General features: G+C 43.7%; 1 protein-coding gene across 3 annotated transcripts in view; it reads left to right on the top strand.

The window, feature by feature from the left end:
* The window catches only part of samtor (S-adenosylmethionine sensor upstream of mTORC1), a 187,347-nt gene that overhangs the window by 154,375 nt on the left and 15,762 nt on the right, over positions 1-17,210 (top strand). The window lies entirely within an intron of this gene.

The following is a 17,210-nucleotide window of genomic DNA, read 5'->3' as shown; positions in this document are numbered from 1 at the left end:
GGAAACCTGCTGACTGGAGTTCCACAGAGGTTAGTGTTGGGGTCATTGTTGTTTAAGGTGTTTAAATTTGTGGATGATGTCAGATTGGGTGCAGTGGCCAATGATACTAATTAATCAATGTGCAATAATCCAAAGGGACAAGAACAGGCTAGGTCAGTGAGCAGGGGGTGAAAGATGAAATTCAACACATTTTTAAAGTCTGTATCCCAAAGAGTTATTGGGATAGAGTTTCTGCTTTGGGTGCAAATGGCGCTCAAAATTGCGCTAGTTTTCTGATGTAATTTTTTTGCTCAGGTTTCCGCTCTCACTCATTTGCATATCGCTGAAAGTAAAATCTTCCATGAACCACACAATCGGGGAGTGTTATAGAATGTCATTTCATTTTTGCATTGGAAAATATTCCGTGATATATTTAAGAGTGGTAACCTGGTGCAGTTTTATTAATAGTTGAAAATGGGTTTATCACAAATAATAAGCATTTTTAATCAGAGTGTCTAGTCCACCACCTGTGAGTAACTGATTTTAAATAACTGAAAATGACTTTCAAAAACTATGCAGAACAATTTACTAGTTATATTGGTGTACAGTCGTCACTTTCTTAGTAAATTATTTTTTTATATTTTAAAACTAGTGCAAAAGATTGCGGAAACTCGATTTGCACTGGACGTAACTTGTGTTTAAAATTCTGTGATCTTTTGCGCAGGCTTGGACGATTTCGGGCGAAAAAACCAGCGCAATCTAGCAGAAACTTGTTTTTCGCATTCCCTTTGTTTTTCTGATCCTGATAATTTGGCAGCCGAGGGCAGAGAAAAGCATGCTTCTGAAACATCCCTATTGCTGGGCATTGACCATACATAGAAACATAGAAGATAGGAGCAGGAGTAGGCCATTCGGCCCCTCGAGCCTGCTCCGCCATTCAATGTGATCATGGCTGATCATCCAAATTCAGTACCCGGTCCCTGCTTTCTCCCCATACCCCTTGATCCCTTTAGCCTTAAGAAATATATCCAACTCCTTCTTGAATATATTTAATGAATTGGCCTCTACTGCCTTCTGTGGTAGAGAATTCCACAGGTTCACCACTCTCTGGGTGAAGAAATTCCTCCTCATTTCTGTCCTAAATGGCCTACCCCTTATCCTTAGACTGTGACCCCTGGTTCTGGACTCCCCGACCATCGGGAACATCCTTCCTGCATCTAGTCTGTCCAGTCCTGTCAGAATTTTATAAGTTTCAATGAGATCCCCTCTCATTCTTCTGAACTCCAGCGAGTACAAGCCCAATCGACCCAATCTCTCCTCATACGTCATTCCTGCCATCCCAGGTATCAGCCTGGTGAATCTTTGCTGAACTCCTTCCATGGCAAGAATATCCCCATTTTCTAGCATTTTCTTCCAGGTCAGATCTATTTCTCAGATAAAGGCACAGGTCTGCCACCCTGCCTTTAAAAGCTTCTGTTTGATGTTGTAACTTGTATAAGGAGTAAGTTGTGAGATGGATGGCTAATCTTGCCCTCGAATTTAAAAAAAAAAAACCCAAAGCCAAACAGAAAATCTTCCATTTTGAAGGCTTTCAGTGAAAAGTTCCACAGATTTATCACCAGTTTTCTCCCCTCCGTCCTGTAGGTACTAACCATTGCTAGGGTTTAGTTCCACGGGCATCAGCAGACATCTAATAGCTCACCCATGTGGTAGCAACCATCAGCAGGCTATTTGAGTGTGGGGGCATCACAGCCAAGCCAAACTAGTCCTCAGCTCATGTCTACACATGGATGTTTTCCAGAAAGGATCACTGGATAGCAATCAGAAATGAAATACCAGTTGACTTTCCCCTCCCCATCCCAGGGGCACTGATACTAAATGTAGTACCTGACTGCCACCCTGGCTGAGATTAACAAACTCAAGACAGACGAGGACATTTGGATCTTTACATCTTGGTTACACGTTGGCTTTATAATCTGAGCCATTGAAATAATTAAATTTGGTGTTTTAAGCGTAGGCATCTCTGCAATCTTACTGTATTTACAATTTATACAGAAATTGCACCTATCGCTTTGAGGTCAATATTAATCCCCCCCACAATGGATGGGAGAGGGTCAAGGAGTGGGTGTTTAAAAATTAAAGTTTGGGGAATGTGTCCCCAACCCAACATGAACATGACTGCCGCCATTTTGACGGCGATGGGTAGCGTGGCGTGCGTCTTGGAGAGGCGAGATACTTCATTATAATATTTAAATTGGGCTTCCACGGTGCAGTCGGGAGCCTAGGGCTCGAGAAACCTGGCAGCTAAATGTAGGAGGGAGCAGCTACATCCAGCAGGTAAGTGCTTTTTAGAGCACTCCTTGTGGGCCAGGAGGAGCAGGAGTGCTTCCACCGACCCCGCAAGCAAGCCTTCACCCCGCCCCCCGCTGCCGATCGCAGCCTCTCCTCCCTGCCCATTGCCAGGCCTGACCCCCCACCAAGCCCCGATCTATCCCTCCCTCCCCATTGCCAGGCCCTGACCCCCCACCAAGCCCCGATCTATCCCTCCCTCCCCATTGCCAGGCCCTGATCTATCCCTCCCTCCCATTGCCAGGCCCTGACCCCCCACTAAGTCCTGATCTATCCCTCCCTCCCCATTGCCAGGCCCTGATCTATCCCTCCCTCCCATTGCCAGGCCCTGACCCCCCACTAAGTCCTGATCTATCCCTCCCTCCCCATTGCCAGGCCCTGACCCCCCACCAAGTCCTGATCTATCCCTCCCTCCCTCCCTCCCCATTGCCAGGCCCTGACCCCCCACCAAGTCCTGATCTATCCCTCCCTCCCTCCCCATTGCCAGGCCCTGACCCCCCCCCCCCCCACCAAGCCCCGATCTATCCCTCCCTGCCCATTGCCAGGCCTGACCCCCCACCAAGCCCCGATCTATCCCTCCCTCCCATTGCCAGGCCCTGACTCCCCACCAAGCCCCGATCTATCCCTCCCTCCCATTGCCAGGCCCTGACTCCCCACCAACCCACGATCTTTCCCTCCCTCCCCATTGACTGGCTCTGATTTTCCCCCTCCCCCCACCACCAAGCCCCAATCTCCCGATTGGCAGAGACTATCCCCAACAGGGCCTGGCCGCAGCCTCCTGCCACTGGCTACCAGTGAGGGGGGTGGGGGGGAGAAACGGAAGAAGAAAATGATAATGAGGTCCTGCCATTAAATTTGACAGGACCTCCATGTCCCCAGGATTTGCCCCCCTCCCATCCACCACCTCCCCGTAAATATTGGGACCTTTGTCTCTCCAAAGTCGAGCTTTAAAATCTTCATATTCAGATCCCTGGTGCAGCAGTGAAGAAATAAGTGAAGACATTTCTATTGCTTGTTTTCAGCAAGTGCTTTCTATTTAATTAATTTATCGTCTGCATTTGAATTTGGTCCATCATCTTCCAGGGAGGACAAGTGATGGGAACAATACCCCTTTGAAGGTTTTTACTTATGACAGCCTTATGAGGGTCACATGGACCCTTTTCTCACATTGCATATTGCTGACTCCTGATTTAGTTGGTCATTTCAACCTTTCACTTTTGATCTTTGCCTAAGTTTCTCAATTTAAAAACATTGTTTAAAAGTACTGTAGATACTAATACTCCGTTCTTTTCCAACAGCAAAATACTGCGGATGCTGGAAATCTGAAATAACAACAGAAAACGCTGGAAAAACTCAGCAGGCCAAGCAGTATCCGTGGAGAGAGAAACAGAGTTAACGTTTCGGGTCAAAGACCTTTCGTCGGAACTGGAAAAAAGCAGGAAATGGAAAGCAAGTTTAGGGGCTGGGAAAGGGGGGAGGGGATGAAAGAACAAAAGGGAAGATCAGTGATAGGTTAGAAAGCAGGAGAGATTAAGAGACATTGAGAGATATTCAAGGCAAGAGGAGGTGGTAATGGGACAGGTTAAGGAATAAAGGATGGCTCTAGATGAAGTGTGAATTGTGCTGGCAGAATGAAGGACAGCTGCCATGTGGGGGAGAAGAAAAAGTGTGGATAAAAAAAAGAAAATATATATATGTGATAGGGGGCCGAGATTATGATCTGAAATTGTTGAACTCGATGTTGAGTTAGGAGGGCTGTAGAGTGCCTAATCGAAAGATGAGGCGCTGTTCCTCGAGCTTACACTGAGCTTACGTGGAACAGTGCAAGAGGCCGAGGACGGTGAGGTCTGAGTGGGAATGGAGTGCTGAATTAAAGTGACAGGCCACAGGGTAAGGGGGACCCCGAGCCTCCGGTGGCCTGTCACTTTAATTCACCGCTCCATTCCCACTCGGTCCTCACCGTCCTCAGCCTCTTGCATTGTTCCATGGAAGCTCAGCGTAAGCTCGAGGAAAAGCACCTCATCTTTCGATTAGGCACTCTACAGCCCTCCTAAGTCAACATCGAGTTCAACAATTTCAGATCATAACCTTGGCCCCTATCTCATATTATATATATATAATACATATATATACACTTTTTCTTCTCCCCCACATGGCAGCTGTCTTTCACTCTGCCAACGCAATTCACACTTCATCTAGAGCCATCCTTTGTTCCTTAACCTGTCCCATTACCACCTCCTCTTGCCTTGAATATCTCTCACTACCTTTTAATCTCTCTCCTGCTTTCTATCCTATCACTGACCTTCCCTTTTGTTCTTTCATCCCCTCCCCCTTTTCCCAGCCGCTAAACTTGCTTTCCATTTCCTGCTTTTTTCCAGTTCTGACGAAAGGTCTTCGACCTGAAACGTTAACTCTGTTTCTCTCTCCACGGCTGCTGCCTGGCCTGCTGAGTTTTTCCAGCGTTTTCTGTTGTTACTCCGTTGTTTTCGACTGAAGTAGCTTGCAGAGTTAACAATGCATGTACATTGAAGGATAATTTTTCACTATATAATAAATTCCCAGCACTCAAAACCAGAAAGACATTGGTATAGAAATTCAGGACATAGGTGTATGTAGGATTTCAAATTGCAAGTTAATGGTATACATTTTACGGTAGTGTGCCTTCAATTTGGTGGAACCAAGGTCATTAGAATCCAATGCACAGATCAGCGTGGTAGTGTTTATCACTGCACACTAGGCAAAATAACCAGCTGCAGGTGGGTGGGAAGCTGCAGCCCAGAATCCCTGTGCTGATGCAAAGCCAAGACAGTGAATCTAAAACACTCCTGGTGGTTGGAGTAGAATTGCTGCAACAGACAGTTCTACCATAAACAGCTCATTCAGGAAGCATTGAATCTGTAAACTAAAGGCCTACAGTTTGGGTGTTATAAGTTTGGATCATCATCAGATCACATCTCCTGGATACATTTAGTATGTGTGTATGATATAAAATTCCACAATAATGGCATGAATTTTCAGAAAATTCATAGATCTAGCACTGCACTACTTCTGCTCATTTGAGTTTCAACAATATGGCAAAAGTCATTAAATGTTTCATTATTAATTCTGTTGCAGCCAATACTGAGTATCATCCACTATTGATCCATAATCATTCTCTCTTGTGTATTCATTACAGAGCAAGTTCTGTCAGAACATATTAATCATATTACTGGATATGAAGACTCACTGGTGTAAATTCAATGAGCAAAAACTATTTCTAAACACAAAACGCCTGCTATTCCAAGACACAAGATTGTTATTTCCCTCTGAATGAGCAGTAATGTTTACAGTGCATAATATTGTTGCACCTGTGCAGAAATAAAAACTAATAATTAGTTGCAGTGTTATTATCAAAATTAATTTAAATATATGCTTAGAATTACTCCAGGATAGGATCTTATTGTGACTTCAGCCTTGAGAATTTTTGTTTGCAATTTCCACCCTCCACTCCTCCCAGTGTATGTTTTATTTGTAGGTGAATTTATTTTCTGTTTTACTTTACTATGTGATGGTCTATCTGCCATTTTGCACTATGTATCCAAGCCATGATATTTAGTTACTTAGCCTTGGCTCCTAACCTGCTATTTACTGTTTTTGGGGTAGGGAGTCGGGGTGGGGGGAGCGGAACTGCTGAGGTCCAATGCTAAACGAAAAAGACGATGTTTCCATGCAGAGACATGGCCTTACTTCATAGCCTGGCCACCATGTGATGATTTAAAAGGTTAAGTCAGTGGCTTCTTCATGAGGGACTGTTTCATCCATAAAGACTGAATATCTTGCTTGTTCTGTTGAGGTCTAGGCATACAGCAGACTATTTTGACTCATACTTCTGAGTCATAGCTCTTTCACAGCAATGAAAAGAATTCTGTTACATCACTGGTGAAACTGGATATATACACGATATATTAAATATTTAATATTAAATAGAAATTAAATAATTGCATGTACTAAAAAATTTTAATATTAGACATACCCGTATCCAGTATAAATACATTCCCGCTGTCCTTTTAACTGGAATTGGATAGATTTAGCCAGAGAGCACACTCAAAAACAGAACAACATAAAGGATATTTTTGTACAATATTCCTTCTAACTTATTTGTGCCAGTACTTTTCCATGACAAATCTTATAACTCCCCTTGATATTCAGTGGTATTATCATTGCCGTATCCCACACCATCAACATCCTGGGGGGGGTCACCATTGACCAAAGACTCAACTGGACCACCCACATAAATGCCGTGTCTACTAGAGCAGGTCAGAGGTTAGGTATTCTACGGTGAGTGGCTCACCTGGCTCCCCAAAGCACCTCCACTACGTAGAAGGCACAAGTCAGGATAGAATATTCTCCACTTGCCTGGATGGGTGCAGTTGCAACAACATCCAAGACAAAACAGTCCACTTCGTCGGCACCCATCCACCAGCTTAAACATCCACTCCCTCCACCATTGGCGTACCGTGGCTGCAGTGTGTACTATCTACAGGATGCACTGCATTGTGGGAGTACCTTCACCACACAGACTGCAGCAGTTCGAGGGACCCACCACCACCTTTTCAAGGGCAACTAGAGATGCGCAATAAATCCAGAGAATGAATTAAAAACAACTCCTCCCCAGTTTTACCTGATCGTTCCAGTCAACAACAACAACTTGCATTTATATTGCACCTTTAATGTAGTAAAATATCCCATGGTAATTGACAGGAGTGTAATCAGACAAAAATTGACACTGAGCTACAGAAGGAAATATTAGGACAGGTGACCAAAAGCTTGGTCAAAGAGATAGTTTTTAAGGAAAGGCTTTAAGGATGAGAGAGGTGGGGAGGTTTAGGGAGGGAATTCCAGAGCTTAGGGCCCAGACAGCTGAAGACACAGCCAATGGTGGGGTGAAGGAAGTGGGGAATGCACAAGAGGCCAGAATTGGAGGAACGCAGAGTTCTGAGGTTGTAGGCAATGTCCCCCGTAAGCTGCACTGCCTCCTGCATAGCCTGCCTCCCCCAATGTACGGCCCATTCAACTCTTTGCAAATGCACGGTATATACAATGGAAAAGCCGGTGAGTGGCCTGTGTGGGACCTTGCAGAGGACTGCGCAGCTTAGCAGGAACATTGGTTGTAGGGCTGGAGGAGGTTACAGAGATGCAAGTTACAGGGATTTGAACATGAGGATGAGAATTTCTCTGGTTGCTGGACCGAGAGCCATTGTAAGTCAGCGAGGACAGGGGTGATGGGTAAATGGAAATTGGTGCGAGTTAGGATATGGGCAGCAGAGTTTTGGTTGAGCTTATGGAAGATGGAACAGGGGAGGCCAGCTGGCCAGCCAGCCAGGAGAGCATTGAAATAGTCAGGTCAGGGGAGATAACAAAAGCATGGATGAGAGTTTCAGCAGCAGATGGGCTGAGGCAGAGGCGGAGACGGGCAATATTACAACGATGGGAGTAGACGGTCTTTCTGATGGAGAGGATATGGGGTTGGAAGCTCAGCTCATGGACAAATAGGACGGTGAGGTTGCGAGCAGTTTGGTTCAGCCCGAGACAGTGGCCAGGGAGGGGGATGGAATCGGTGGCTATGTTTGTGGCAGAAGCCGAAGACAATGGCTTCAATCTTATCTTGCTGACTCTTTTCCCTTCCCCTAAAACTGTTTCAATTTAGAACCTGATTGATTGATAGATTTTCTGCTTTAATTAAGATTAATTTCAAATGTCCTTGGAGACTTTAAGTTCTAGCTACTTTCTGTAGTGTCCGTGTGTAGATAAAGACACTGAAGACAGGAGTTGGTTCATAGGTATTTACTAAGCAAGTCTGGGGGGGGGTGGGGTTTCTAAAGGATATACACAATACACAGGCTTATATAGCCCAAGTGGCAATTACCGGCATTACGCACACCTGGGGCTCTTCAAGGCACATACACCACAATTCCTCCCCTTCTAGCTAACTAGTACATCATATTTTAAGTAATTATTAATTACATGTTATATGCAAAATAATATACATTGCTGTATTAATTAATTATAAGTTAGTCTCTCAGGAGGCTTCCTGACTCGGTCCGGATAACGCCTCGGGGGTGTAGTACTTTCTGGTGGTGTAGTAGGTTCTTCTGGCAAGGCTGATTCGGCTTGAAGGCCAGTGTCGGGTTCATCGGGCTCCAGTATCACCGGATCGGAGGTAGATATGGGTATCTCTACTTCATCGTTAGATGTATAGAGTGGTGGTGTAGGTTGTCCCTTTTCGGATGACTTGATGATTTGGTCAGCATGGCGCCTTATTATGCTTTCTCCGATGTCCACGGTATACATCAGTGGTCCTAATCGTGTGCAGATAGTTCCAGGCTGCCATTTCTCAGTACGGTAGTCCCGGGCCAAAACCGGTTGGCCTATCTGGAAGGCCCTAGTTGGCCTTTCATTCATGCCCTGAAACTGCCGGTTCTCCACGTCCCTTCGGATGTTGGGCTTGACCAAATCCAGCCGGCATCTTAGGCTTCTATTGTAGAACATCATGGCGGGAGTTTGGTTAGTAACCATATGCGTTGCATTCCTATATGCAAATAAGAAGTTATCCACCTTGTGCTGAAGTTTTATGTCTTCATTACCCATGGCCTTGATGGCCTTCTTGAAGGTCTGGACAAACCTTTCAGCCAATCCATTGGTGGCGGGATGGTATGGGGCGGACGTGTAGTGCTTTACCCCATTGTTCTTTAAGAACTTTCTGAATTCTTCGGACACAAATTGCGGTCCATTATCAGAACATATCTGCTCCGGCAGCCCATTCCTGGCAAATGGTCCTTAATACTGTGATGGTTTTTTCCGTGGTGGTGGAGGACATCTTTATTACCTCCAGCCACTTGGAGTGTGCATCAACTGCGATTAAGAACATTGAGTCCATAAATGGACCAGCAAAGTCGATGTGCACCCTTTGCCAGGGAGATGAGGGCCACTCCCATGGATGTAGAGGGGCCTGTGGCGGAGCATTTTGGACCTTCTGGCATCCTAGGCAGCTCTTGGTCATGTCTTCGATGTCTACATCGATACCTGGCCACCATACAAACGCCCTAGCTAGGTTCTTCATTTTCACTCCACCCAGATGCCCCTCGTGAAGCTCCTTTAGCACTTTATCCTGGAGTTTGGGTGGAATCACCACTCTGGATCCACACATCAAGGTTCCTCGGCACACTGACAGCTGTTCTCTTCTTTGCGAGAATGCTGGCAACAGTGGTTCGCCATGTGCTGGCCATCCCTTCACTGTTAAATCGTAGACCCGTGAAAGAGTAGGGTCATTTCTTGTCTCCCTTTCAATGGCAGAATTTGTCACCAGTAGACATTCCACTATGGTAGAGTGGAATATCTCTACTGGGTCTACTGTAGGTGCCTCTTCTATCGTTGGCAATGGTAGGCGTGATAAACCGTCAGCATTCCCATGCTGTTTTGACCCTTTGTATTCAATGTTGTATTGGTGTGCCCCTAGAAAAAGGGACCACCTCTAGTCTTTGTGCCGTCATAATGGGGACACCTTTTTTAGGGTTGAATATGGAGATGAGGGGTTGATGGTCAGTCAGCAAGGTAAATTTTTGTCCGTGTAGGTAATGGTTGAATTTCTTCACTCCCCATACCAGGCTGAGTGCTTCCCTGTCTATCTGGGCATAGTTGAACTCAGCTGAGCGTAATGAGCGTGACGCAAAAGCTATCTGCCGTTCCGAGCCATCAGGGAATCTATGGGACAATACCGCTCCTATGCCGTAAGGGGATGCATCGCACGCCAGTCTGATTGGCAGTGATGGGTTGTAATGAGCCAAAATTTTCTCGGATGTGATTAAGTCTTTACATTTATGGAAGGCACGTTTACAGTCTTCGTTCCATTTCCAAATCACTCCTGTTTGTAGAAGATCATTAAGAGGGTGTAGAATAGTTGATAAGTTCGGTAAAAATTTATGATAGTAATTTATTAATCCCAGGAATGACCTTAATTGTGAAACATTTTCAGGTGCTGGGGCTTTTATAACTGCTTCAATTTTTTCAGGTGACTTATGCAACCCTTCCTTATTAATTATGTGGCCACAATATGATATCTGATTTTGGAAAAATTCGCACTTGGGGCGATTTGCTCGTAGGCCCCGTTCTTTCAGCCTAGTGAGCACCTGCTCCAAATTGGCAAGGTGCTCGTTGTCGTTTTCTCCTGTTATAAGGATGTCGTCTAGGTAGCATTGAGTCCCCGGAATCCCTTGCAGGACTTGCTCCATAGCTCTTTGCCAGATAGCTGGAGCTGATGCTATTCCAAAAACCAGTCGATTGTACTGGTACAGGCCTTTGTGTGTGTTTATTGTGAGATACTTTTTAGAGGTCTCCTCAACCTCCATCTGTAGATATGCCTGTGCCAAGTCAATTTTTGTGAAACGTTTCCCTCCGGATAGTGAGGCGAAAATATCTTCTATCCTCGGAAGAGGATACTGTACCGTGTGAAGGACCGGGTTTACAGTCACCTTAAAGTCCCCACAGATGCGAATTTTTTTCTGTTCCTCAGAGTTATTTTTCAATTTTTTTCATGACTGGAACGATGGGTGTTGCCCATTCGCTCCAATCTATTTTGGATAATACGCCTGCCTTTTCCAAATTCTTCAGCTCTGCCTCGACTGCCGGACGTATTGCGTATGGCACCGGTCTTGCCTTAAAAAAATTTGGAATTGCTGTATCTTCCACTTTTATTGAGGCGGTGATGCCTTTCAAGGTTCCTAGTTTCTCTTGAAACACTTCTTTGGCGTTGGCCAAGATGTCTTTTAATCGTTCAGGTATGATGTCATCATTGTTTTTTTCCTTACTGGTCACCGTCAGTGCCTGAATGGAGTGCCAGTCTAAACGTATCTTCCTTATCCATTCACGTCCCAACAACGGTGGACCACCATGTTGTAGAATGTATAAATACAACTTTTGTATTTCTTTGCCGTTGTATACCACAGGCACCCTTATTTTTCCTTTGGGGTAGACTTTCTGCCCCGTATATGTTTTTAAGATAATGGATGTGTCTTTTAGAGGTATATGCGAAAATAGCGCCTCGTAATCTCGTCGATTTATTACGGTTAGAGCTGATCCTGTATCTAGCTCCATTTTAACTGGGGACCCTGCTATTGTGAGGGTAACCCAAATGGTTTGGTAATCCTCTTTGGCAAGTACATTATGTAATTTGAGACAGCTTAGTCTCTTGTTTCCGGAGTCGCTATCGCTATTCTGGTCTTCGGAGCTATTGTCTGTCATCATTTGTACCTTCCTGTACTTTTCTTTATTGATTTTTTGTTTTCTGTCAGTGGATTTATTTTGTCCAGATTGGCATACCCGTGCAATGTGTCCAATCTTACCACATTGCCTGCATGCTTTGCCCTTGAACCAGCAGTCCCTCTGGTTATGGGTGGATCTGCCGCAGCGATAACATCTTCCGAACTCCTGTGTCATTTTATGGGTGCCGAAGTCCTGTGTCTCTTGTTGTATCTCTGCAGCTCCTTTTGCTGCTGCTTCGTATGATACAGCCATACTGAAAGCTTTGTCCAATGTTAAATCTTTTTCAGAAAGCAGTCTTTTTTGTGTTCCTTCACTTAAGAGACCGCAAACAAATTTGTCTCGAAGATAATCCGATAGTCCTGCTCCGAATTGGCAGTACTTTGATAGCTTTCTTAATTCGGTTAGGTAATCAGCGTTACTTTCATTCTTGTGTTGATTTCTCTTGAAGAACTTGAATCGTTCCGCTATCAGCAGCGGTGTTGGGTTTAAATGCTCCTGCAGGGTATCAACAATTTCTTTAAAAGTCTTGTCCTTTGGTTTGGCTGGAGTGATTAAATTTCGTAACAGCCCGTATGTCTTCGCGCCCATTAAGTTCAGAAGTACTGAAGCTTTTTTTTCATCGGTTATTCCATTTGCAGTGCAATAAACCTCTACTCTTTCCACGTATGTGGTCCAATCTTCTATTTCGCCATCAAAAGCCTCAATATTACCAGATTTAGGCATTTCAGAAAAGATATGGCGCTTCCCGCGCTTTTTTTTTTCTCTGTAGCAACGATATGGCGCTTCCTGCGCTTTCCCGCCGCTGCTACCGATAACCACGCTGTTTTACTGTGGTTTCTGTTTATTCACTGTTGGAGACTCGTTCCCGACGGAGGTCTAAACGCTGACCTGCTTGCCGCGCCGGCCGTCTCTCGAGTGCACCCTCCCAGTCCGTTATTGCTTGCCTCCGATTTCGCTGCCTGTCTCAGCTGTAGAGCCCGCCGCTGGAGCTCCAGCCTGACGCCCAGGAAGGATTAGCGCAGTACCTGTCACCAGCTTGGCCAGCTGGTGAAACCACAGTTTCTCTTACTTCCTTGAGTCTTCTGGACGCTGGAGGAATCGATGTCCTTGAGGTGCTGCCGAATTGCAGGTAAGTCCGTTTCCACTTCGTCGCCACTGTAGTGTCCGTGTGTAGATAAAGACACTGAAGACAGGAGTTGGTTCATAGGTATTTACTAAGCAAGTCTGGGGAGGGGGGTTTCTAAAGGATATACACAATACACAGGCTTATATAGCCCAAGTGGCAATTACCGGCATTACGCACACCTGGGGCTCTTAAAGGCACATACACCATAATTGCTCTTAAAGGCACATACACCACACTTTCCAGTTTTTTTTCTTCAGATACTCTGTAAAAGGGCATGGGGAAAGGACACAGTAATATGAGGAAATTGATAGCTGTTTGGGAGCTGGTGCAGACTCAATGGACCGAATGGCCTCCTGTGCTGTAAAGTTTTTGGGAAAACTACAGAAAGAGAAGTTACAAAGGCTTAGGGAATTTGAGAGCAAATTAGCAATAAACATAAATACTTGTCAATGAAAGGGCTTTTTATAGGCACATTAATAGTAAGATAGACAAGGTAGGCTGCTAAGAGATGGAGCTAACTTGTAGTGGAGAGTGAGAATGGTGTTTCAAAAAAATGTTAAAACTTATGAGCCAATGCTCAAATAGGGATGTTAAAAAATTAAGTTTGTGCATTTACCCAACAACGACAATCCTACAGACAAACAGTGGGAAGTATTCAAAGAGGTTATTTGGTACGATACAAAACCAGTACATATTTCTAAAAGGCAAAGGCACCACTTGCATATTTAAGCAACCATGGTCAACAAATGAGAAGAGATACTACCAAGCTAAATGAAAAGGCTGCACAAATGCAAGGAAAGGTGGGAATCTAGCAGACTGAGAGAGCTATAAAAAGCAACAAAGGGATACAAAGACAGTAATAAGGTGCAAAAAGAGGAATATGAAAACTTGAAAGGGATATCTAAGCTAACAGCAAAGGTGTTTTATAAATATATCAAGAGAAGGGGAATATGGGCCCATTAAAGACAAATACAGGCAAGACTATAATGGGCAATAAGGAAATGGCAGACTTGTTAAATGAGTACCTTGTATCCATTTTCATCGTGGAGGCAGAGGGCAAAATACCAGCGGTACAAGGGGACTTAAAAATAAGTTAAGGTGAGGAACTTAATAGATTTAATATAAGTAAAGTAATGATACTTGAGACAGATACATAGCCAGGACCTGATGGTTTTAGTATTAAAAGAAATAGGTGAGGAAATTGCAAATGTGTTTGTCAGAATTTTCCAATGCTCTTTAGATTCAGGAATTCTGTCTTTGCATTGGAAAATTGTAAATGTCACTCCATTGTTTAAGGAGGGAGGGAGAAATCAGGCAACTGCAGACCCGTCAGTTTAACATCAGTTGTGGGGAAGTTGCTGGAATTTATCGTCAGAGTGACTGAGCACTTAAGACAAGTATGAGCTGATCAAAGAGAGTCAGCATGGATTTGTGATGGGTAGGTCATGTCTGACTAAACTAGTTGAATTTTGTGAGCTGATCACTAGCATGGTGGATAGCGGAGTGTCTATGGATGTTGTCTCTATGGATTTCCAGAAGGCATTTGATAAGGTTTCGCACAAGAGATTATTAGCAAAAATTAGATCTCGCGGAATTGGAGGTAACCTTGTGACATGGGTTGGGAATTGGTTGGAGGTAGGAGACGGAGCAGGGATAAAGGGAATGTTCTCTGCTTGGCGGGATGTGACGAGTGTTCCCCAGCGATTTGTACTGGAACCTCAGCTTTTCACCATATATGCTAATGACTTGGATGAAGGAAGAGAGTTTTATATCCAAGTTTACAATTAACACTAAGTTAGGAGGCACAGTATATTGTGTAGATGGGAGTAGGAAGTTACAAAAGGGGCATAGACGAAGTGAGTGGGCAAAACTATGGCAGATGGAGTTCAGTGTGAGATCATCCATTTTGAATGCGAGAAAGACAAATCGGAATATTTTCTTAATGGTGAGGGACTAGAATCTGTAGAGGAGCAAAGGGATTTGAGTATCCATGTCCATAAATCACTATAAGCTAGTACACAGGTAAAAAATATAATCAAAAAGACTAATGAAATGTTGGCCTTTTATTTCAAGGGGGTTGGAGTATAAAAATGAGGAAGTGATCCTTCAGTTGTATACATCACCTTGGTCAGACCCCATCTGGAATACTCCATTCAGTTTAAGGCACTGAACATCAGGAAGGATGTGTTGGCCTTGGAAGAGGGTACAGTGCAGATTCACCAGAATGATACCTGGGCTTAAAGGACTAAATTATGAGAACAGGTTGCATAATCTTGGTTTGCATTCCCTTGAGTTTCGAAGGCTGAAAGATGATCTAATCAAGGTATTTAAAATGATAAAGGGTTTCGATAGGGTAGATACCGAGAAGCTATTTCCACTGGTGGCAGAATCCAGAACAAGGGACATAATCTTAAAATTAGCTAAGCCATTCAGAAACAAAATCAGGAGTTGTTTTTCACACAAAGGGTAGAACTCGCTCCCCCAAAAGCCTGTGGATTCTGGGTGATTGATAGATCTTTGTTAGGTAAGGGTATCAAAAGATATGGTGAAAAGGCAGGTAAATGGAGTTGAAGTACAGATCAGCCATGATCTAATTTAATGGCAGAATATGCTAGAGGGGTTGAATGGCTTACTGTTGCTATGTTTTTATATCTATTTGTGATTCTTTATAACTTTAGCATGCCTCCAGAAATGGTATTGAAGCACAAAATCTTTGCATCAGCTGAGGATACAGTGACATTTTTTTTTTTACCTTCAGTCCAGTGGAAAACATTAGTTTACAATCAAGAAATAACAATGATGCTTGATGAGAGGCGGCCATTTGAAATGAGGCTCCTGGGCCCATGTCCGACCCGAATTGATAACATTTGTTTGACCTAGTTGGAGCTTGCAATATGCAATTTGGGCCCTGGTGTCTATAAATTGACAGCCTAATCATAGTAGTTTTATAGTGAATTTTTATTAAATACATTAATTCTAAGCAATTTTATGTGCTTCACAATATAGAATGCATTCAGCAGTTAGGACTATTATTAAGCATACACTCGGTGAAAAAGTTGTCTTGTGCATTAAAGTATAATACTGTTTTACACTTGCATGTTAATGCATTTCAATAGAAGACGATGCCTTAACACTATATTTACCACTAACATCATTGATCTTCATAAATGATCCAAAATGGAAATAATTCAGTGGCAAAATGTTAACGAGATTTGTTTTAATTTTTTTTACTGTGATAGTTTTGTATCCCTTGTAATACAAGAGAAAAACTGCTAGAGTCTTGATTAAATAGTGACAAATATGTGATTACAAAATAAATGTCACCTAGAAAACGGGCATATGCAAAATCTCCATCTCTGCTGACAAATGCAGGATGACTTAATGCCGGGCAGTTTACAATTTTTAGTAGGTGAAGCACTTTAATTCTGATCTTTCAGAAGGAGAGTTAATGTCTGGAACTGAGAAGCTATCAAGGCAATATTATGGCAAAAGTAAATCTAGTATGAATACATTTTAGGATAGAGTAAAGGCTGACTGTACAAACAACAAATTAATCTGTCTTAATTTTTCGAATTCGGTAAACACAGTAATTCTGTATTTTTGCACAGTTTTTTTAAAAAAACAGGTGGAAAACGAGGGCACGGAAGTCCAATTTAGGGTGCCAGTCTTCTACACCCAAACAGAGTCGGAAATATATCTGATGCCATATTGGTTTGGGCGCTGTAGAATATGCTAATAAAGGCCGAACGCCTGTTTATGGGCCCATCTCTCAAATTTGCTTGCCCTGAGCGGAGCAGACATTGGGCCTGCTCCATTCAGGATTATCTGGTCTACATGCGATCTAACTAGCAGTCCTTAAAGGGACCACTGGAGACCACCACCAAAAAGATGCATTAAAAAAAAACAATGGGCTGGATTTTCCGACCCCCACAGATGCGTACGAGGTGTGTACGCGCCCATAGGGGCCTCGCAAGTGCCGGGTTTAGGCATGCCCGGCAGAAGGGCCTCCGCGGGCAGAGAGTTGCGCTTTCAGCACAACTTCTGCCCGCTGAAAACTTAAAAAAATCTTAAGCCTGGTAACGCCTGCTTTTACCAGCATAACAGTTTAAAAAAAATGTTTCACTCATTTATAATTTAAAAATACTTTTATAAAAAAAAAAGGTAAGTTTATTTGACTTGTTTAAAATATTTAATTTAATGTAATTTTAACTAATTTTAAATACATGATTTAAAAAAAATAATTATTTAATGTTTAACTAAGTGATCCCCATTCATACGTTTGACAGATCTATGCATAAGGACCTGTCAAAAGTGTGAAGGGGATTCCCTCCTTTGGTGGGTTCTCCATGGCCCATGTGATCCAAGGGGCGCTTGCGAACCGCCTGCGCCCCTGGGATACCTGGCCCTCTGCACATTTCGTAGAGCAGAGGCCCAGGATCGCAAGTCTCGGGACCTACGG

Source organism: Somniosus microcephalus, chromosome 16 (genome assembly GCF_052327205.1).
Source record: "Somniosus microcephalus isolate GS21.2 chromosome 16, FLI_Smic_1.0, whole genome shotgun sequence".
Classification (NCBI taxonomy): domain Eukaryota; kingdom Metazoa; phylum Chordata; class Chondrichthyes; order Squaliformes; family Somniosidae; genus Somniosus; species Somniosus microcephalus.
The sequence above is the reverse complement of the archived record's forward strand: the minus strand, read 5'-3'. Positions and strand labels throughout refer to the sequence as shown.